The following is a 21,703-nucleotide window of genomic DNA, read 5'->3' on the forward strand; positions in this document are numbered from 1 at the left end:
GTTCGGGCTGAACTGTTCTCATGAGGCACAGGGTCAGACTGATTTGCATATGACCATGTCTGAACTGGGGTGGTGGAGTGAGCTCAAGAATGATGATGGATTAAACCCAGATCAGTTGACTGGGAGTGAGTGCTTGCAATGTTCAGCACTCTGTCCATCATCCTCTTTGGTTTTGCTAAGTAAAAGAGTTCAGGCTCAATAAGGTAGAAGTGTTGGGCTCTCACTGTTTGACAGTGTCAGTGATGTTGCCATCGCATGGGCAGTGTCTCGACTGCTCGACAGACTGAGCTGCTGAGGCACTCGCACTGCAAAGGTCAGTTATTTTTTGTGTCAGGAAACGAGAGGCAAGATAGTCCATGTATGACAATAATGGAGGCAAAGGTGGCAGATCAACAGGCCTCGATCCTCTGAGTCAAAAAGAGGTTTAAAACCGAGAAATTAAGCAAGCTATACAAATATATCTAAAACTGAAAATTTTATGAAAGAAATATGCAGCTCAGATCTAGCTACTAAATAACAAAATGAATGGCCGTGCTTCTTAATAGGCCCAGAAGTCACTGCCATTTATGGAAGAAATTCAACAACCTAAGGATAGAAAAAAGTCTATTCCTGTCACAAGTTCAACTATTCAAAATAGGGAGCGCCACCTCCTAAATCTTTGGTGAAGGTGAAACAATAATCTCCCTACTCAGAGGGATGACAGTCCACCTACCAACAGTGAGGGAACAATATTATCTTTCTCACATTTAGCTCAGAGGAAGAAGCAAAGAATTGCAAATGTCTGCCCCTCAGCCACCACAAGAAGGCCAGCAGGAAATAGCTCTCTCAGGGGAGCCTCACCTTTTCTGGTTCAAGAAGACTCCCTAAGACTTCTTATCAAATGCCAGAAGCTCAACATGAGAAATCGATTGGAAGACAGATGCCCATACCGACTTACACAGCATGTAATGTGTGGCCAGTCCACATTGTCCCCGAAGTCAAATTACAAATGACGTCACGCTTACATGTAACATGCAGCAAGTCTGAATAGTTGTACAGCAATGACTGTGGGATGCTGAAGTCCTCTTTTAGAAGCCCCTGGATTTTACATGTTTATAACTCTTTCAAATAAGTCCAATGTCCACCTGCTTTCAGGTGAAAAAAATGAAAAAAATCATTATTTGAGGGAACATATTTACACTTTATAAAAGAGAAAAAACTATAAAAATACTTTTTCACTCTTAAATTAGTTACCCCCTGACATTGCCATGCGTGTTCTTCTCTCACAAAATCAGCTAAAATTAGCTTTGTCCTATAAGACCCTTTCAGTTTTTATTGCATCGCACAATCCATCTTATATGTGAATTTAATTTTTCTATTTAAAATAGAATTCAACAATTGGTCCGCTAATTATACTCCCAAAATATTTGCCTCAAATTGCTTTTCCAATGATTTTTGCCCAAGAAAGTGTTGTAGGTAAATTTCTCAAAATGAACCAGTTTAAAAAAAATGCTAATCATGATATCTACTAGCACAGCATAGTTTGTCCCCTGAATCCCCTTGTGAGATAGGGAGTTATTTTTTTAATAATATTTGCAAAGCTTACACTGCTGCTTCACACACTCTACTCTTTTTTGTTGGCATGTAACTATTATGTTTATGTAATATATATATAGCACAATTCTTCATGGGGAAAAAAGCTCAACTAAGTAATAGGGTAATCTTCCTTTTATTTGCAGATGCACAATGCCTGTGTTCATACACCAGCAAATTCAAAATATAAAATCTCTCTTAGATGAGACTGTTGGGCTCTAAAGGAAATGGGACTGCACTTAATCCGATGGCCAAAATCACAACACATTTGTGTTGTTTCCAATTATGAACATGTAATGATTTATATCATGCGCAGTAAAAAATGTAATTTTGATCACAGAGTTTAAAAAAGGAAAACGTATTTGTATAATTTTGCCCAGTACCGAGCATTGAGCACAGCTTGATCAATTGAAGAAAATTGATCTAAATAGTTCACACTTATTTTATCTGCTGTTATTTATTCATTATCTGTGTATATCGGTTTACCCATGTTTTTCCTTGGATAATTGCCTCATATATGTATCAACATGTTTTCGCCACTCATAATACTTTAATAGACGCCCTCGGGATAGAAGAAAATATATTATTCTAATTGGCTTCTTCAACACAAGGACCTGGTAACATCTTATCTATATTGTTTAACAGGGTGAGGAAACGTGTCACCTTCTCATTTGTGTGCGGATCAGGAGGGACGATCGTCATGCTACGTGCATGACTAATCTCCTCTTCAGAATATCTCGTTCATTTAGTTGATATATAAAGCACTACTCTATGAGGAATTCACCGATGTCATGTGTTCAGCACTTAACCTCTTGAAGACGAATGCCAATGGGCAAGAGACTTCACCTGACCTTTGATAAGCAAAAATTGCTTGCCATTTCGTAAAGTCCTCTCTGTAACAAACTTCCTTTCTGCCTGGTGAATTGTCAAATACAATCACTTTTCATCCCGGGCTGCCCGAAAAGCCATCTTAAAAAGATACAGCCTTTTCAAGTGTTTTATCCTATTTTTGCAATCTTTTACCCACCCTTTCATCTCTGCCAAATTGCAACATCAAGCACTAGCACTTTTTATAAGTGGACTACTTAGGAGCATGGAATCAATTTACCAAAATGCCAGTTGTAGCAGAAATTATATTGTTAGAAATGAGGGTCTCTAGTTGGCAGAGGTAGGTAACTTATTCCAAATAGGGCCCCTTGCTTCTAGTCAAGGTAAAAGGGGATACACACTTTAGATAACCCCTGCTCACCCCCTGGGTAACTTGGCAGGAGAAGACAGACTTATCCCAAAGGCAATGTGTAAAGTATTTGTATTCAAAACACACAGTAATACAGTGAATGGACACCACATCAATTTAGAAAAATAAAGTATCTTTATCTAAACTCAACAACCAAAACAACAAAAATTCAACATGCAGGCAATAAGATTATGGCTTTAAAATGGTTTCAAACAACTTGGCCCATTGAAAACTGTGGATGTGTGTTTTCTCTCCAAGTAACTGTTGTTGCGAAAAAATTCACAAGGTCAAACAGCTGCAGAGACAGGAAGCATTGAAAAACAAAGAGATGCGTCAGTTCCTGTGACCATGGGGCGGCAAAGCGACAGTTCTGCTGCACGCAGAAAAAGTGATGCGTCAAATCCGATCTGTGAGGGGAAGTGATGCATCGATTCCGAGATGGTTCTGGTCCAGGGGTGATGCATCAGGAAAACTTGCCGCACAGGTACGATGCATGAAAATCTGGGATGCGGCGGCAATCGATGCAGCGGCATTGAGCGGCACTGAATCAGTTACTTCAGCCACGATCCCTCGATGCAACCTGTCACTCCAAAACCAGACAGTCAATATACAAACAAGAAAAAAATGCCTACGTTCTAAAAGTTGCATTTTCAAACACACAATTGAAAAACCATCATTACTGAAAGCTATGTTATTAAATTCTGAGTTCAGAGAGCCTAAACTTTATTTCTCTATCTTGTCTCATTGAAAAGTTATAGATGTTACAAAGCATTTGCCATTCTACTCTATGGGGCAGGATAGCATTTCAATAGTGAAAAACAAAATTGGTAGTATTTCTTGTTTCATAGCTTTATTTCGACAAAAAATTGTCATAAAAGAGCACAACAATAAAACAGTTAAGATAATACAGTAAAATGTTTAGAAACAGGCAATAAAAAACCATTTCATAGCAATGTATATTTCCAATACAAACAACCCAATGACCCGCCTGGCCTACTAATTCTAATACCAGCCCCAGTAAAATCTATTGTATACCTTCTGTGTCATAGTTTATAGGTTAGCCACAAGTGCCCTTCTGAAGTTCCACATCGCTGCTAAAAACTTTGTAACAGCGAAGACCACCGGCGGAGAAAGGTCTGTCTTTAGGATTCTAAATGCCTGAAGGCAGTGGCTTGTCCCCAAGTTTTTACATATTGGGATAATCCACCTACGTCTCGGGTTTAAGTAAGCAGGACAAAAGAAAACAACATGGACCTCATTTTCTAAAACGGCAGTACACCCTGGGCAGTTCTTTGGCGATAGTGCACACCAATCAGACGTAAGAGATCTGATGGGTAGCGATCCGTGCCGCCATTGGAGAAAGAGCTTCCTCGAGGCAACAGGGCAAATATCATCCAGGACTTGCTCCAAAAAATAGGAGTCCTTGATCGATAAAAACCTAGCTGAGAGAGTGCCCAGTTGGGTGCTTGATGATAAATGAGCAATTCGGTTTTCCCGGAACAGCTGAACCAGTTGTTTTCGTGAAATACCAGCACAGTATGCTCCGGGTCTGACCACATTAGAGCATGTCCACGCTTCTCGAGTTCCTTCCTGACATAGTTTAACCAGGAAGGCCTACCCGCATTTGGCAAAACCCAGTACTTCAGTTAGCTCTTGCCTATATTCAAACAGCTCTGGGGTAGCCCAGAGTCTCCTCCAAAAAGTTAGAGGTCTAAGGGCCAGATTCTCCTCAATAGGTCTAATGCCAAGGTCCAATCTTAGCGGCACTAGTGGGGTACTCACGGGCAGGGCTGTCAGTTGCCTTAAGAATCTATTCTCAGCAACAGTAATTGCTGAGCTAGTCTTGTAACCTCACAGCTCGGCCCCATAGGACACTGCCCCACGCGCCCGCAGTTTGTAAATTTCTAGTGGGGGACCAATCGGTTTATACGATGATCTACTCAAAAGTTTCAGTATGCCCCCAGCTATCTGGGTCATCTTAAGATGCAGTTTCAATTGATGTTGGACCCAGGTGAAAGATTCATTGAGGGTAAGCCCGAGATAATCAAAGGTGTGGACCCTTTCTAATCTAACACCATCTATCATGGGGTTTTGGACGTGTTATTATGGGGGGGGTTAAAGGTCATATATTTGGTTTTTAAGGGGTTGATTTCCAGCCCCCGCTCTTTACAAAAGGAGACAAACCCAAGACACGTTGGATACCCATAGGGGTTTTAGATAGAAGCAACGTGTCATCTGCAAACATGATCGCTGCGATCCGGGACCCTGCAAGCTTTGGGGCGTCACTATCATGTACCGCGTCCAGATGTGCAATTACCCCATTGACATAGAGGCAGAACAGGGTGGGTGCCAAGACACGCCCCTGCCTAACCCCCCTGCCAACGGGGAATCGAGCTGTCAGTGAACCGCTGCTGCCACACCTGACCTGTGCATGGTCCCGGGCATGGAGTCGTATTAACATATTCAGGAGTGGAGATGGAATACCAAGCTCCCGGAGTACAGTCCACAACTTCTGGCGTGGGACCAGATCAAATGCCAAACGTAGGTCTACAAAGGTAGTATATAGTGACCCACTCCCGATCTTGACAGTTTTCCAATAAAGCAGGTGTAACCGGAAGATCTGATCCGTAGTAGAAACATTCTTCCTGAGCCCTGCCTGGAAAGGGCTCAGGATAGAATACGCCTCAATCCAGTCTAGGAGACGATTTAGGATCAGTCGTGTAAAGAGTTTTTGGGGCACATCGATGAGGCTGACAGGGAGCAGAGGTGAGCCCCTCTTGAAGATAGGCACAATCTCTGCCAATGCCAAGAGCTCGGTACCTCCATACCCCCCTCATATAGCTACCCCCCTCATATAGCATTAAAAATAGCCATCAGATAAGGGGCCCATACCGCCGGTTCATGCTTGAGAAGGTCGCCTGGTAATTTATCCAGTCCCGGAGCTTTACTTGAGGGAAGGTTCAGGATAGCTGTCTCCACCTCCCCCACAATGATGTGATGTGATATGGAATTTTTATAGCGCACTACCACTCCAGGGAGTATCTTGGCGCTGAGAATCCTGAATACCAGCAGATAACCACAGCTGGACTGCCCATTTTGTAATGGAGGGCTCATAATAAGGCTTTACAGCCTGTGTCTGACAGTGTGTAAATCCATGTTTTCAGTGTTTTTCTGAACCTATGCTCCGTGGTGGCTTCCCGAAGGCAGTGGGGTAATTTGTTCCATGCCTTAGCACCAATAACTGCTAAAGATTTTCCTTTTTTGGTTGTCAGCCTAAATCTAGGAACGGAGAGGAGATTGGCTGTAGAGGATCTAAGTTCTCACGTCGGATGGTATTGTGTAAAAAGCCTACGCAGGTACAATGGACCCTGATGATGAAAGGCTCTGTAGGTGATAATAAGGACCTTGAACAGGATACGCTTTTGTACTGGGAGCCAGTGAAGGGCATCTAATGCAGCAGAGGCCGAGATTTTCTGGGCCATCAGAGGACCAATCTGGCGGCTGCATGTTGGACCATCTGAAGTCTGTGCAGGGCAGATTTATTTAACCCTGCATACAGACTGTTGCAGTAATCTAGTCTGGATGTTATCAGCACCACTGCAACCGTCCGCCTGGCACTCAGGGGTAGCAAGTCGAAAAAATATCTGATGCCCCTAATGATGCTAAAACAAGCACCTGCTACTTTTTTTGCTTGTTGTGTAAAGGACAGGGTGTTATCAAATTTGATGCCCAGATTTCGTACTGCATTGATAGTCTTTGGTGGAGCCTCTATCTCCTGAGGCCACCAATCATGAGGAAAGAAGCAGTTATTAGGTCCAAAGGGCAGAATTTCTGTTTTCGCAGAGTTACACTTTAGGTGATTGTTCGTCATCCGCGTAAAGGTTGCCGATAGGCATTCCCTCAGGGTCATTTCCGCATTGGTTTGGTTCTTATCAAGAACCAATGCCAACTGGGTATCGTCGGCATATGCAATCGTACTGATACCGAAAGAGGAGATCAGTTTAATCAGGGGAACCATATACAGGTTGAACAATGTGGGGCTCAAACTAGAGCCCTGCGGAACCCCTGTTTTCAACACTTTCTCCTCGGAGCGGAAATTTCCCAACATAATAATCTGGCATCTATGTGCCAGATAATTTTTGAACCATTCGAAAACGGTTCCCGCTATGCCCGCATTTGCTAGGCGATGTAAAAGGATAGCATGGGACACCGTATCGAACGCTGCAGAAAGATCTAATAGGATCAGGACTGCCATCTTGCCCTGATCCAATGCAGCTCGAATGGTTTCAGTTGAGGACAACAGGGCAGATTCAGTTGAATGATGAGCTCCAAAACCTGCTTGACATAGGTGAAGAATTTCATTTTCCTCCAAAAAAGCCATAAATTGCTTATTAACATATGATTCCGTTAATTTGCATACAGCTGGGAGGAGTGAAAAGGGGCACAGGTTAGAAAGGGTCGCAGGATCCTGCAAAACCTTCTTCTGCAGTGGTCTGACTGCTGCCACTTTCCAGTGGGGGATTTCACCTGATTGGAGGGATGAGTTTATAATAGAATTAATTCCTGGATTAACTTCTTCTATTATTGCTTTAAGCAGCATAGGGGGACAGGAATCGAAGGGAGATCCTGACTTAATCGCATATATCCCCTGGTGTGTGTTTTCCAAACTGATTTGATTGAAGGTATCCCAGCAAAATTTGCCTAAATCTGTGCTGGTTTTATCCTCTAACTCCTCTTTCCCAGGCTGAGGGAAATCTTTCATAAGGGTATCTATTTTCTGTGCGAAATAGTTAGCTATCTCGTCACAGAGAGTCTGGGAGGGTGGGATCTCTTGTGTAAACGCTTTGGGCTTTCTAAAGCTGTTAACAATTTTAAATATTTCTTTCTGTTTATTACTAGAGGCTTCAATTAGTGAAGTCAAGTACTTAGCTTTTGCGCCTTTTATAGAGGCATGATAAAGCCTCCTTGCTCTCTTGTATGCCTCCTTTTCTTCAATCCCATAGTTACGTCGCCACCTTTGCTCTAGAATTCTGATTTTACCCAGCATTTCTTTTTGTTCACCTAAGAACCAAGGTGCAGATATCTTCCTTTTACTTGAGGCAGAGCTTCTGCCTGGGTTTTTGATCTGATTTCCGATCGTAGTCATCCAACTCTCAAATCTCTGATAATCTATCGTTGTGTTCCCTGTGAGAGTGGGTTTGCTCTCCTTCACCCATTCACCAAGATCAGGGTGCTCTATAATTTTTCCCCAGCAGGGTGAGGGTGTGCCCTTTTTTGGTGTCTCCTTTATCTTTATCTCATTTCCCTCAATCTTGAGGTTGATTTCAATGAAATAATGATCTGTCCAAGATTGCCGTACAAGGGATTCGACCGTCATTGCGTCCATATTGGAACCAATGCAGTCGAGAGTATGTCCAGCCTCGTGAGTCGTTTCTAGTATCTTCATTGTCAGCCCCAGAACATGCAGCGTTTCTTTAAAACTGGATGCATGAAGATCAATTAAGTCATCCAAATGAAAGTTAACGTCTCCTAATAGAGTAAAATTGGCGAACCTAAGAGTCAAATCACCAAGGACATCCCCTACGCTATCCAGGAACTGCCTGGGTTGGCCAGAGGGCGGTATAGCAATGCCCCTGCAAAAGTGAAGGTATCACACACTTGGATGCATAAACCAAGGCTTTCCGCTCCCCTGATGTCTGTGAGCTCCGTTGTTGAGCATTTTAGAGAGTCTACGTAGATAATAGCCAGCCCGCCGCCTCGCTGTTCTAATCGGTCTTGTCTACAGATAGAGAACCCAGGAGGTAAGGCATGAACAATATCAGGGTTAGACCATTCGCGTAGCCGGGTTTCAGTGATGAATAGGCAGTCTAACTGTTTTTCAATGATAAGATCGTATATATGAAGAGAATTTTTACACATTGACCGTGCATTTATCAGTCCGCCTTTTATGTGCTTTGGTTTTATATCCCCTTTAGGCGTATGGTAGGGTTCTAAAAATCGCCTACAACCATAACAACAGATTGGCCCCGTCCAGGTAACCACATTAAGTGCATGTTGGCATTTATTAGTGTTTTTATTTAAGGCTAATAATGCATCTCTAGGTAGAGTATTTACCTGAGCAGAGTGTCTGGCCCTTTGCCCATCCTCGGCGCGGACGAGCGCAGACGGGCAGGACTTAGGCTTGACTTCGGCGCGACTCCGGCTCGCCCGCTGACTGCGTCCACTGCGCGGAGGCATCGCCGTATGATTTTATACTGTAGCCTCGAGCGCTAGAGCGCTGGGGCTGGGTCTACACTTAATATGGCCACTAAATACCACCTCCCACTCAGCAACTAGTTCGGCTGTGTTCACAGTGAACTCATACTCTGTTATTCCTCTCTGGATGATAGGAGCTAGGCTCGACGAAATCAGTGCGCCCTCGGAGGCGTCCTCCCAGTAAAGAGTACGAAAGTGCTCTTCCCACACCTCGGCGGCTACGTTAGGGGCCACAGCCTCAACTTGTCTACCGACCCAGTATTTACAATTTGCCAAAATTTCCGGGCATCTCTTCCGGCCAGACTCGATGTTAAATTGGCCCAATAATCCACCTCCCATTCTGCTTTAGCATGATGGACTAGCTTCCTGTACGCAGCCCTTTTTTCTTTGATCACAGCACTATTATGGCTAAGTTTCAGTTCTTTAATGAGCTCTGATTTTGCCCTTCTACATGCTGGGTTAAACCAGGTGAGTTTTTTGCCTGTTATTTTTCCATTTCCCGCAGGGTTCAGGATCTCGGCTACACTTTTAGTCAATTCCTGATGAACAGCACCAAGTTTGGCAGATACTAAGGGCCCCATTAGGATGTCGGGCGGATTGCCTCCGCCAGGGTGGCGGTGGCCACCGCAACCCTGGCGGAGGCAATCCGCCCGACATCCTTCCCTGCATTCCCCCCCCACCATATTACGATGGCGGAGGGGACCGCAGCGGTGGGAAACACCGCCCGCCTGTTTTCCGCCCCGGTCGCCTGGCGGCCGGGGCGGATAAGTGATAACATGGTGGCGGTGTCTATCAGACACCGCCAGCCATATTAGAATAGGCATCTGACAATGCCTTTCCGTGGCGGCAATGCCGCCACGGAAAGGCAGGTGGACTTCACTCTGGGGGCCCCCTGCGGGCCCCCAGAGTGCAGCACAGTAGGGGGGTGCACACAGGGGGGTACCTATGGTACCCCCCTGCATTTGCATAATGAAAGCGGCAGGCACCGCGCGGTGCCTGCCGCTTTCGTCATGCAAATGCTGCAAAGCATTTTCAGCATTGTGGCGGGCGGTGCAGAGTGCACCGCCCGCCACAATGATGGGAATACAGGATGCGCCCGCCACTGTGGCGGGCGCATCCTAATGCTGCCAACGGGACCCCCGCCCTCATGGCGGCCGGTCCCTAGTACCGTGAGGATGGCGGGCGGGCAAAGTCCGCCCGCCATCCTAATGGGGCCCTAAGTCAGAAGTGAGGTCCGGGGTCAGGGCAATAACAGCTTCCAGTGCTGTGGCTACTTCTTCGTATATATCAGCCACGGTATGTTACCTTTACAACGCACAACAATTACAACTAAACTTTTACAACGCATATGTTTTTTCAACGCATATTATTACAACGCATGTTATTACAACGCAAGTACTTTTACAACGTAAGTACTTTTACAACGCAAGTATTATTTTTATATATATTTTAATTTAATTTTTTTTAAATTTAAATCATATTTGTGTATTAATAAATATAATATGTTAAATTTTATTTGATATATTAAAATTATTTTTTTTAATTTATTTATTAATTTATTTTGTATATAAATATATTAAAATAATTAATTTAAAAAAAAAATAAATACAAATAAATTCTATATTAATAAATGGATATATTACTTTTTTAATTGATAAATATATTACTTTGTGTTCTATGAAATAATACTGTAGTATTTAAAACAATATATAGATACTAATAAAATAAATATTTACATTTATTTATAAATATTATTTTATATTTATTATTAAAAAAATATAATAATCTAATAAATTTAAAAATTATTTTTAAAAAATACTATAATAATATAAGAATATACTATATTATTTTGTTATTAAATTATTATTTTTAAAATTATAAATATATTAGTTTGTGTATTAAGAAAAAATACTGTAGTATTAATCATAATATATATTTTATTAAAAAAAATTATTTATTTATTATGATTTTTATAATTTAAAGAAATTAAAAAAAAAATTAGGATAAACAGTTATTTAAAAAAATAAAATAATACTCTAATATTATTTTGAGTATCTAGTAATTTTTAGTATGATTATTAGTTAATGTAAATGTTAATAATAATTTAATAAAATATTAAATATAAACAAAAATTAATACTCTAGTAATTTTAGTTAATGTTATTGTTATAATACTTTATAATTATGATAAAATTATCAAATATATTGTAAGATAATTAATAATTGATTTTGATAAATTTAGCAATATTAAAAAATATTATTTTAAATTTATGTATTAAAAAAATAAATAAATACTCTAGTAATGTATGAAAAATATTTTGTATAAATATTGAATTATTATTTGAAAAATATTTCGTATTTTGATATTAAATTATAATTTTTTTAATTTATAAATTTAGAAAATTGCGTATTAATAAATAATACTGTAGTATTAATAATAATAATGTGATTCATTTTTAAAACAAATGTAATTAAAATATTTTTTAAATATTACTTAATATATTTAATTTAAAAATAAAATTAAGACTCTAGAAATTTTAATTATGATTATTATTAGTATATGAAAAAAAATTCTCACGCTTTTACATTGATTCCAATGGAAACAATTGTCCTTCATTTATGTCAATAGCTGGAGCACTACAGTCCGCGGAAACGATAAAGAAGGTCTCAAAGAAGAAGAAAGGGAATGAGTAGATAAGAAAAAGATAAAGGATGAAGGTAAGGAAGGAATATTATTATTTATAGAATATATACATATTATTAAAATAGTAGAATAACATAAATACATTTTTAAAAAACAGTCGACATTGTTTAATATTTGATATTTTTTTATTAAAAAAATATAGAAAAATTGCAAACAATTTTTAATATTTACTAATATTTTTCTGTAATTTTAATCATATCAGTAATGATTTTTACTAAATATAATGTAATTTTTTAATAACAGTATTTTATTAGTCCATTTTGTATCTTTGCAGCATTTTATGACGTATTCACGTAAACGTCATCGTAAGCGGCCATTTTGAAGAGCATCGATGGAGGAAGCAGCTGGAAGCTGATCTACGTCCAGGTAGGAAACATTTTTAACTTATAAGATACATGTTAAATTTAAAATAAATACATATATGTTAAAGAAAGGATAAGGAGTGGTTGCCGTTTATATTATTAATATAAAATTAGAAGTGCAACATGTTGACGATCGTGTAAATACTGTATGCCTATGTCGGATCACTAAAAAAGTTAAGTTTTGAATTGAAAGATATAAATATGTATTTCATATGCATTTCTTATTTCATTATAGATATAATTAAATAGGACATGCTTTTTCATGGAAATAGAATCGATATACATTCAACTATATTTTTGTAAACGTAAAGAAGAATGTTAATGGAAAATGCTTCTTAAAATTATTTCTGTTATTATTGGATAGGTAGACTGTCAGGAAATAATTTTGTTTCTTTGCATTTATTTAAAATAATTTCTATCTAAAGTTGGAATAGAAATTCAGAAATGATTAAGTGGATTTTTTTAATGTTTTTCGATTTGTTGGTCTGTCGGTAAATACATTTTTTTTGCTTTGTAATTATAAATAATATTGCAGCTGTTTTGGATGAGTTTTTTGGTTTGGATAATTTGTAAAAAATGTTTACAATAGAAGCCAAACTGTCTGTTAATTTGGAAAAATATCAAACTAGTTAGGGTTGCATAGCGAGAAAATGTTGATGTAGGAGATAGAAAAGTTTTTGGGATGTTCAAATGGTACTGGTATGTTTCAGATTTGAAAATGCAATAGAGTGTGCTATTATTTTTAGAATTGAAATTTTTTTGAACTAAGAATGAAAGTGCGTATTTTAAAAACAACACCTTTGCTTTTTTTGTATGCAAAAATTATTAAATGTACAAAATTATTTCGTATATTGAACCAATTTCATTTAGGAATTTTTGAAACAATTTTAAGAAGCATTGAAATCATTTTTATAGTTGAAGAAAAGTTCATAAGTTGGTAGAGAATGATACTCATTATTCAATTTTGAAAAAAATGCATTCAGTATAATATTACAAATGCAAAATATATAATAAAGTAAGCAGACCCGATCAAATTTTTGAGTTAATTTAGAAAAAAAAAGACAAATTTAGCTAATTGTAATCAGTGAGTTTTTTTAATTTAGGGCAAAGCAGGAAAGTAAGGTCAAATGTTTTTATTAGAAAGTTAGAATGTTAGCCACATTTTCGAGGTAGTCCAGAGCCACAGACAACGAAAACTGTTGTAATATACCCAATAGTCTTTCAGACATCTCTTTAGTTTTTTTACTAACTCGTGGGTTTAGACTACCACTTAATGCTTGAGAAAGTCTCATTTCTTGGAAACTTTGCTCCTTCTTCAAAGTTTCTAAAAAAGAGTAGAAATTAGGGTGATGTTTTCCAATAGTATGATTGAAGGAGTTATGCCATCCCTCAATGGCATTATTTGTTTTAGCTTCTCCCTCTAAACAGGTCAAGTAACAATTCCACCACTCCACATGGTAACGTGGCTTCCTCCTGCGACCTGATCTGCTTAGGTGTCCAATCCATGTGTCTTCAAAATAATTTAAGATGGGTGCCAATTTTTCTTCATTTTGAATGTAAAATTCAGATTCAGTAATGGCAGTGTAGTACTCATCTACACTATCGGGAGGAACAAAACAAAGTGCAGTTAATTTTTTTAATTCAACTTGGAGTTTGCTGTCTGTTGAGTATTCTGTAACTAGGGATGTTTTCTGTAATTTACGCCAGAATGCCTGGGAAAAATGGAAAAAACACCCCTGAATTTGGGTATCCATGTACATTTTATTGATCACATTGATCATGCTCAATTCAAAATCTATTATTATTTTCCTAGGACTTTTTGTTGTTTTATTTTTAATTACTGATAAAAACTCAGTGTATGTTGCAGAAGTTTTATCAGGCAGCAAACTGTATACTAAGGGTATTATATTATGATTAATTTTACCATGAATTGTGTAAATTTGGTAGAATGGATGGGGTGTACTTTTAAACGTCCCATCCATCATCCAAATTTCACTGTTTTCTATCCTTACAAGGTTGCGGGGAGTACTAAAAATTAAAATACGCTTTTGAGGGTTTTCATTGTCATGGAGAAGGAAGGGTTCATCAGTAAAGGAAACAGTAAGTTCATGTGGAATATCAATATCAGAAAAAGTATGAGGTGTCCTGGATTGATTGTTACTTGCCTGCTTTTGTCTTTGTGTAATTCGTTTCAAATTTGGAATTATAGGCATATTAGCAGCAACATGAGAGGGGACATGTTGTGCAACCACTCTTAAAATGGATCCTGTGGAATCATTGGACGTGCTTGCTAGTTCTTTCATCTCATTAATAGTTTCTCTTACATCAATCTCCATTGCAGAGGCAGAGTGGTTGTGATCAGTAGTTTTTACAACAATATCATCATGGGTAACTGCTCTGCCGCTGCAATGGGATGTGTAGTATTGAACACACCTCCAATGATTCCTAGGAAAACTTATCCTTTCTTTAGCATATATGTATCCACCATGGTTTAATAGTTTATTTCCCTTCCTGGATTTTATGTAGGAGGCTCTTTCATGAGTAGACATTACCTGTTGGAGGAAAAAAAATTTTTTCAATATTTTGTATGATTAAAAAAAATGCTAAAGATTTTAATTTTATGTTACTTTTATTGAAATCACAGTTTTGCAAACAATTGAAATGTTAATTTTCTGTCATTTAAAAAAAAAACTTTTAATACCCATACACCAACCAACACTTACCCTACTGTAACACCTTCCTAGAGTTAGATTACTAATTAATACTCCTACACCATTCTACACTTACCCTACTGTTGCACCTTCCTGGAGTTAGATTAGTAATTGACACCCCTACACCATCCTACACTTACCCTACTGTTGCACCTACCTGGAGTTAGATTAGTAAATGACACCCCTACACCATCCCACACTAACCCTACTATTGCACCTACCTGGAGTTAGATTAGTAATTTATACCCCTACACCATCCTACACTTACCCTACTGTTATACCTACCTGGAGTTAGATTAGTAAATGACACCCCTACACCATCCCACACTAACCCTACTGTTGCACCTACCTGGAGTTAGATTAGTAATTGATACCCCTACACTACCCCACACTTACCCTACTGTTGCACCTACCTGGAGTTAGATTAGTAATTGATACCCCTACACCATCCCACACTAACCCTACTATTGCACCTACCTGGAGTTAGATTAGTAATTGATACCCCTACACCATCCTACACTTACCCTACTGTTATACCTACCTGGAGTTAGATTAGTAAATGTCACCCCTACACCATCCCACACTAACCCTACTTTTGCACCTCCTTGGAATTACAATAGTAAATGCTACCCAAACATCATTGTACATTTTCTGTTGCCTTATCTGTTTTATATACCTTGTGGTTTTCTTTTTTTCTTTATGGCCTCGATTCTGGTTGTATTTTCGTCTCTTGGAGGCCTGTAGAGTTGTTGATGTGTTCAGATATTTGAGTGTCTGAATGATTTTTGAGAGTTTCTAAAAGAAATGTCAATAAAATGCAAAATGTTTATCAGGAACTTATAAATGTCAGTAAAATCTGGTGTAAAAATGTTTGAATTTACAGTGCCCTACACCATCCCACACTTACCCTACTGTTGCACCTACCTCGAGTTAGATTAGTAATTGATACCCCTACACCATCCTACACTTACCCTACTGTTGCACCTACCTGGAGTGAGATTAGTAATTGACTCCCCTACACCATCTCTCACTTACACTACTGTTGCACCTACCTGGAGTTAGATTAGTAAATGACACCCCTACACCATCCCACACTTACCCTACTGTTGAACCTACCTGGAGTGAGATTAGTAATTGACACCCCTACACCATCCCACAAGTACCCTACTGTTGCACCTACCTGGAGTTAGATTAGTAAATGACACACCTACACCATCCCACACTTACCCTACTGTTGCACCTACCTAAAGTTAGATTAGTAATTGACACCCCTACACCATCCTACACTTATCCTACTGTTGCACCTACCTGGAGTTAGATTAGTAATTGATCCCCCTACACCATCCTACACTTACCCTACTGTTGCACTTACCTGGAGTAAGATTAGTAATTGGCACCCCTACACCATCCTACAATTACCCTAATATTACACCTCCTTAGATTTACAATAGTAAATGCTATTCAAACACCATTGTACAATTTCTGTTGCCTTATGTGTTTTATATACCTCGTGGTTTTCTTTTTTTCTTTATGGCCTGGATTCTGGTTGTATTTTCGTCTCTTGGAGGCCTGTAGAGTTGTTGATGTTTTCAGATATTTGAGTGTCTGAATGATTTTTGAGAGTTTCTAAAAAATGAAAAAGGAAAAAGAAATGTAAATAAAATGCAAAATGTTTATCATGAACTTATAAATGTCAGTAAAATTTGGTGTAAAAATGTTTGAATAAACAGTGTACTACAGCATCCTACACTTACCCAACTGTTGCACCTACCTGGAGTTAGATTAGTAATTGACAACCCTACACCATCCCACACTTACCCTACTGTTGCACCTACCTGGAGTTATATTAGTAAATTACACCCCTACACCATCCCACACTAACCATACTGTTGCACCTACCTGGAGTTAGATTCGTAATTGATACCCCTACACCATCCTACACTTACCCTACTGTTATACCTACCTGGAATTAGATTAGTAAATGACACCCCTACACCATCCCACACTAACCCTACTTTTGCACCTACCTGGAGTTAGATTAGTAATTGATACCCCTACACTATCCCACACTTACCCTACTGTTGCACCTACCTGGAGTTAGATTAGTAATTGACACCCCCACACCATCCCACACTTACCCTACTGTTGCACCTACCTGGAGTTAGATTAGTAAATGACACCCCTACACCATCCCACACTTACCCTACTGTTGCACCTACCTGGAGTTAGATTAGTAAATGACACCCCTACACCATCCCACACTAACCCTACTTTTGCACCTACCTGGAGTTAGATTAGTAATTGATACCCCTACACTATCCCACACTTACCCTACTGTTGCACCTACCTGGAGTTAGATTAGTAATTGACACCCCTACACCATCCCACACTTACCCTACTGTTGCACCTACCTGGAGTTAGATTAGTAAATGACACCCCTACACCATCCCACACTTACCCTACTGTTGCACCTCCTTGGCATTACAATAGTAAATGCTACCCAAACATCATTGTACATTTTCTGTTGCCTTATCTGTTTTATATACCTTGTGGTTTTCTTTTTTTCTTTATGGCCTGGATTCTGGTTGTATTTTCGTCTCTTGGAGGCCTGTAGAGTTGTTGATGTGTTCAGATATTTGAGTGTCTGAATGATTTTTGAGAGTTTCTAAAAGAAATGTCAATAAAATGCAAAATGTTTATCAGGAACTTATGAATGTCAGTAAAATTTGGTGTAAAAATGTTTGAATTTACAGTGTCCTACACCATCCCACACTTACCCTACTGTTGCACCTACCTGGAGTTAGATTAGTAATTGATACCCCTACACCATCCTACACTTACCCTACTGTTGCACCTACCAGGAGTGAGATTAGTAATTGACACCCCTACACCATCTCTCACTTACACTACTGTTGCACCTACCTGGAGTTAGATTAGTAAATGACACCCCTACACCATCCCACACTTACCCTACTGTTGAACCTACCTGGAGTGAGATTAGTAATTGACAACCCTACACCATAACACAAGTACCCTACTGTTGCACCTACCTGGAGTTAGATTAGTAAATGACACCCCTACACCATCCCACACTAACCCTACTATTGCACCTACCTGGAGTTAGATTAGTAATTGGTACCCCTACACCATCCTACACTTACCCTACTGTTATACCTACCTGGAGTTAGATTAGTAAATGACACCCCTACACCATCCCACACTAACGCTACTGTTGCACCTACCTGGAGTTAGATTAGTAATTGATACCCCTACACTACCCCACACTTACCCTACTGTTGTACCTACCTGGAGTTAGATTAGTAATTGATACCCCTACACCATCCCACACTAACCCTACTATTGCACCTACCTGGAGTTAGATTAGTAATTGATACCCCTACACCATCCTACACTTACCCTACTGTTATACCTACCTGGAGTTAGATTAGTAAATGACACCCCTACACCATCCCACACTAACCCTACTTTTGCACCTACCTGGAGTTAGATTAGTAATTGATACCCCTACACTATCCCACACTTACCCTACTGTTGCACCTACCTGGAGTTAGATTAGTAATTGACACCCCTACACCATCCCACACTTACCCTACTGTTGCACCTACCTGGAGTTAGATTAGTAAATGACACCCCTACACCATCCCACACTTACCCTACTGTTGCACCTCCTTGGAATTACAATAGTAAATGCTACCCAAACATCATTGTACATTTTCTGTTGCCTTATCTGTTTTATATACCTTGTGGTTTTCTTTTTTTCTTTATGGCCTGGATTCTGGTTGTATTTTCGTCTCTTGGAGGCCTGTAGAGTTGTTGATGTGTTCAGATATTTGAGTGTCTGAATGATTTTTGAGAGTTTCTAAAAGAAATGTCAATAACATGCAAAATGTTTATCAGGAACTTATAAATGTCAGTAAAATTTGGTGTAAAAATGTTTGAATTTACAGTGTCCTACACCATCCCACACTTACCCTACTGTTGCACCTACCTGTAGTTAGATTAGTAATTGATACCCCTACACCATCCTACACTTACCCTACTGTTGCACCTACCAGGAGTGAGATTAGTAATTGACACCCCTACACAATCTCTCACTTACACTACTGTTGCACCTACCTGGAGTGAGATTAGTAATTGACACCCCTACACCCTCTCTCACTTACACTACTGTTGCACCTACCTGGAGTTAGATTAGTAAATGACACCCCTACACCATCCCACACTTACCCTACTGTTGAACCTACCTGGAGTGAGATTAGTAATTGACACCCCTACACCATCCCACAAGTACCCTACTGTTGCACCTACCTGGAGTTAGATTAGTAAATGACACACCTACACCATCCCACACTTACCTTACTGTTGCACCTACCTAAAGTTAGATTAGTAATTGACACCCCTACACCATCCTACACTTATCCTACTGTTGCACCTACCTGGAGTTAGATTAGTAATTGATCCCCCTACACCATCCTACACTTACCCTACTGTTGCACTTACCTGGAGTAAGATTAGTAATTGGCACCCCTACACCATCCTACAATTACCCTAATATTACACCTCCTTAGACTTACAATAGTAAATGCTATTCAAACACCATTGTACAATTTCTGTTGCCTTATGTGTTTTATATACCTCGTGGTTTTCTTTTTTTCTTTATGGCCTGGATTCTGGTTGTATTTTCGTCTCTTGGAGGCCTGTAGAGTTGTTGATGTTTTCAGATATTTGAGTGTCTGAATGATTTTTGAGAGTTTCTAAAAAATGAAAAAGGAAAAAGAAATGTAAATAAAATGCAAAATGTTTATCATGAACTTATAAATGTCAGTAAAATTTGGTGTAAAAATGTTTGAATAAACAGTGTACTACAGCATCCTACACTTACCCAACTGTTGCACCTACCTGGAGTTAGATTAGTAATTGACAACCCTACACCATCCCACACTTACCCTACTGTTGCACCTACCTGGAGTTATATTAGTAAATTACACCCCTACACCATCCCACACTAACCATACTGTTGCACCTACCTGGAGTTAGATTCGTAATTGATACCCCTACACCATCCTACACTTACCCTACTGTTATACCTACCTGGAATTAGATTAGTAAATGACACCCCTACACCATCCCACACTAACCCTACTTTTGCACCTACCTGGAGATAGATTAGTAATTGATACCCCTACACTATCCCACACTTACCCTACTGTTGCACCTACCTGGAGTTAGATTAGTAATTGACACCCCCACACCATCCCACACTTACCCTACTGTTGCACCTACCTGGAGTTAGATTAGTAAATGACACCCCTACACCATCCCACACTTACCCTACTGTTGCACCTACCTGGAGTTAGATTAGTAAATGACACCCCTACACCATCCCACACTAACCCTACTTTTGCACCTACCTGGAGTTAGATTAGTAATTGATACCCCTACACTATCCCACACTTACCCTACTGTTGCACCTACCTGGAGTTAGATTAGTAATTGACACCCCTACACCATCCCACACTTACCCTACTGTTGCACCTACCTGGAGTTAGATTAGTAAATGACACCCCTACACCATCCCACACTTACCCTACTGTTGCACCTCCTTGGAATTACAATAGTAAATGCTACCCAAACATCATTGTACATTTTTTGTTGCCTTATCTGTTTTATATACCTTGTGGTTTTCTTTTTTTCTTTATGGCCTTGATTCTGGTTGTATTTTCGTCTCTTGGAGGCCTGTAGAGTTGTTGATGTTTTCAGATATTTGAGTGTCTGAATGATTTTTGAGAGTTTCTAAAAGAAATGTCAATAAAATGCAAAACGTTTATCAGGAACTTATAAATGTCAGTAAAATTTGGTGTAAAAATGTTTGAATTTACAGTGTCCTACACCATCCCACACTTACCCTACTGTTGCACCTACCTGGAGTTAGATTAGTAATTGATACCCCTACACCATCCTACACTTACCCTACTGTTGCACCTACCAGGAGTGAGATTAGTAATTGACACCCCTACACCTTCTCTCACTTACACTACTGTTGCACCTACCTGGAGTTAGATTAGTAAATGATACCCCTACACCATCCCACACTTACCCTACTGTTGAACCTACCTGGAGTGAGATTAGTAATTGACAACCCTACACCATAACACAAGTACCCTACTATTGCACCTACCTGGAGTTAGATTAGTAATTGGTACCCCTACACCATCCTACACTTACCCTACTGTTATACCTACCTGGAGTTAGATTAGTAAATGACACCCCTACACCATCCCACACTAACCCTACTGTTGCACCTACCTGGAGTTAGATTAGTAATTGATACCCCTACACTACCCCACACTTACCCTACTGTTGCACCTACCTGGAGTTAGATTAGTAATTGATACCCCTACACCATCCCACACTAACCCTACTATTGCACCTACCTGGAGTTAGATTAGTAATTGATACCCCTACACCATCCTACACTTACCCTACTGTTATACCTACCTGGAGTTAAATTAGTAAATGACACCCCTACACCATCCCACACTAACCCTACTTTTGCACCTACCTGGAGTTAGATTAGTAATTGATACCCCTACACTATCCCACACTTACCCTACTGTTGCACCTACCTGGAGTTAGATTAGTAATTGACACCCCTACACCATCCCACACTTACCCTACTGTTGCACCTACCTGGAGTTAGATTAGTAAATGACACCCCTACACCATCCCACACTTACCCTACTGTTGCACCTCCTTGGAATTACAATAGTAAATGCTACCCAAACATCATTGTACATTTTCTGTTGCCTTATCTGTTTTATATACCTTGTGGTTTTCTTTTT

The sequence above is a fragment of the Lissotriton helveticus genome, chromosome 1_2, assembly GCF_964261635.1.
Source record: "Lissotriton helveticus chromosome 1_2, aLisHel1.1, whole genome shotgun sequence".
NCBI classification, from domain to species: domain Eukaryota; kingdom Metazoa; phylum Chordata; class Amphibia; order Caudata; family Salamandridae; genus Lissotriton; species Lissotriton helveticus.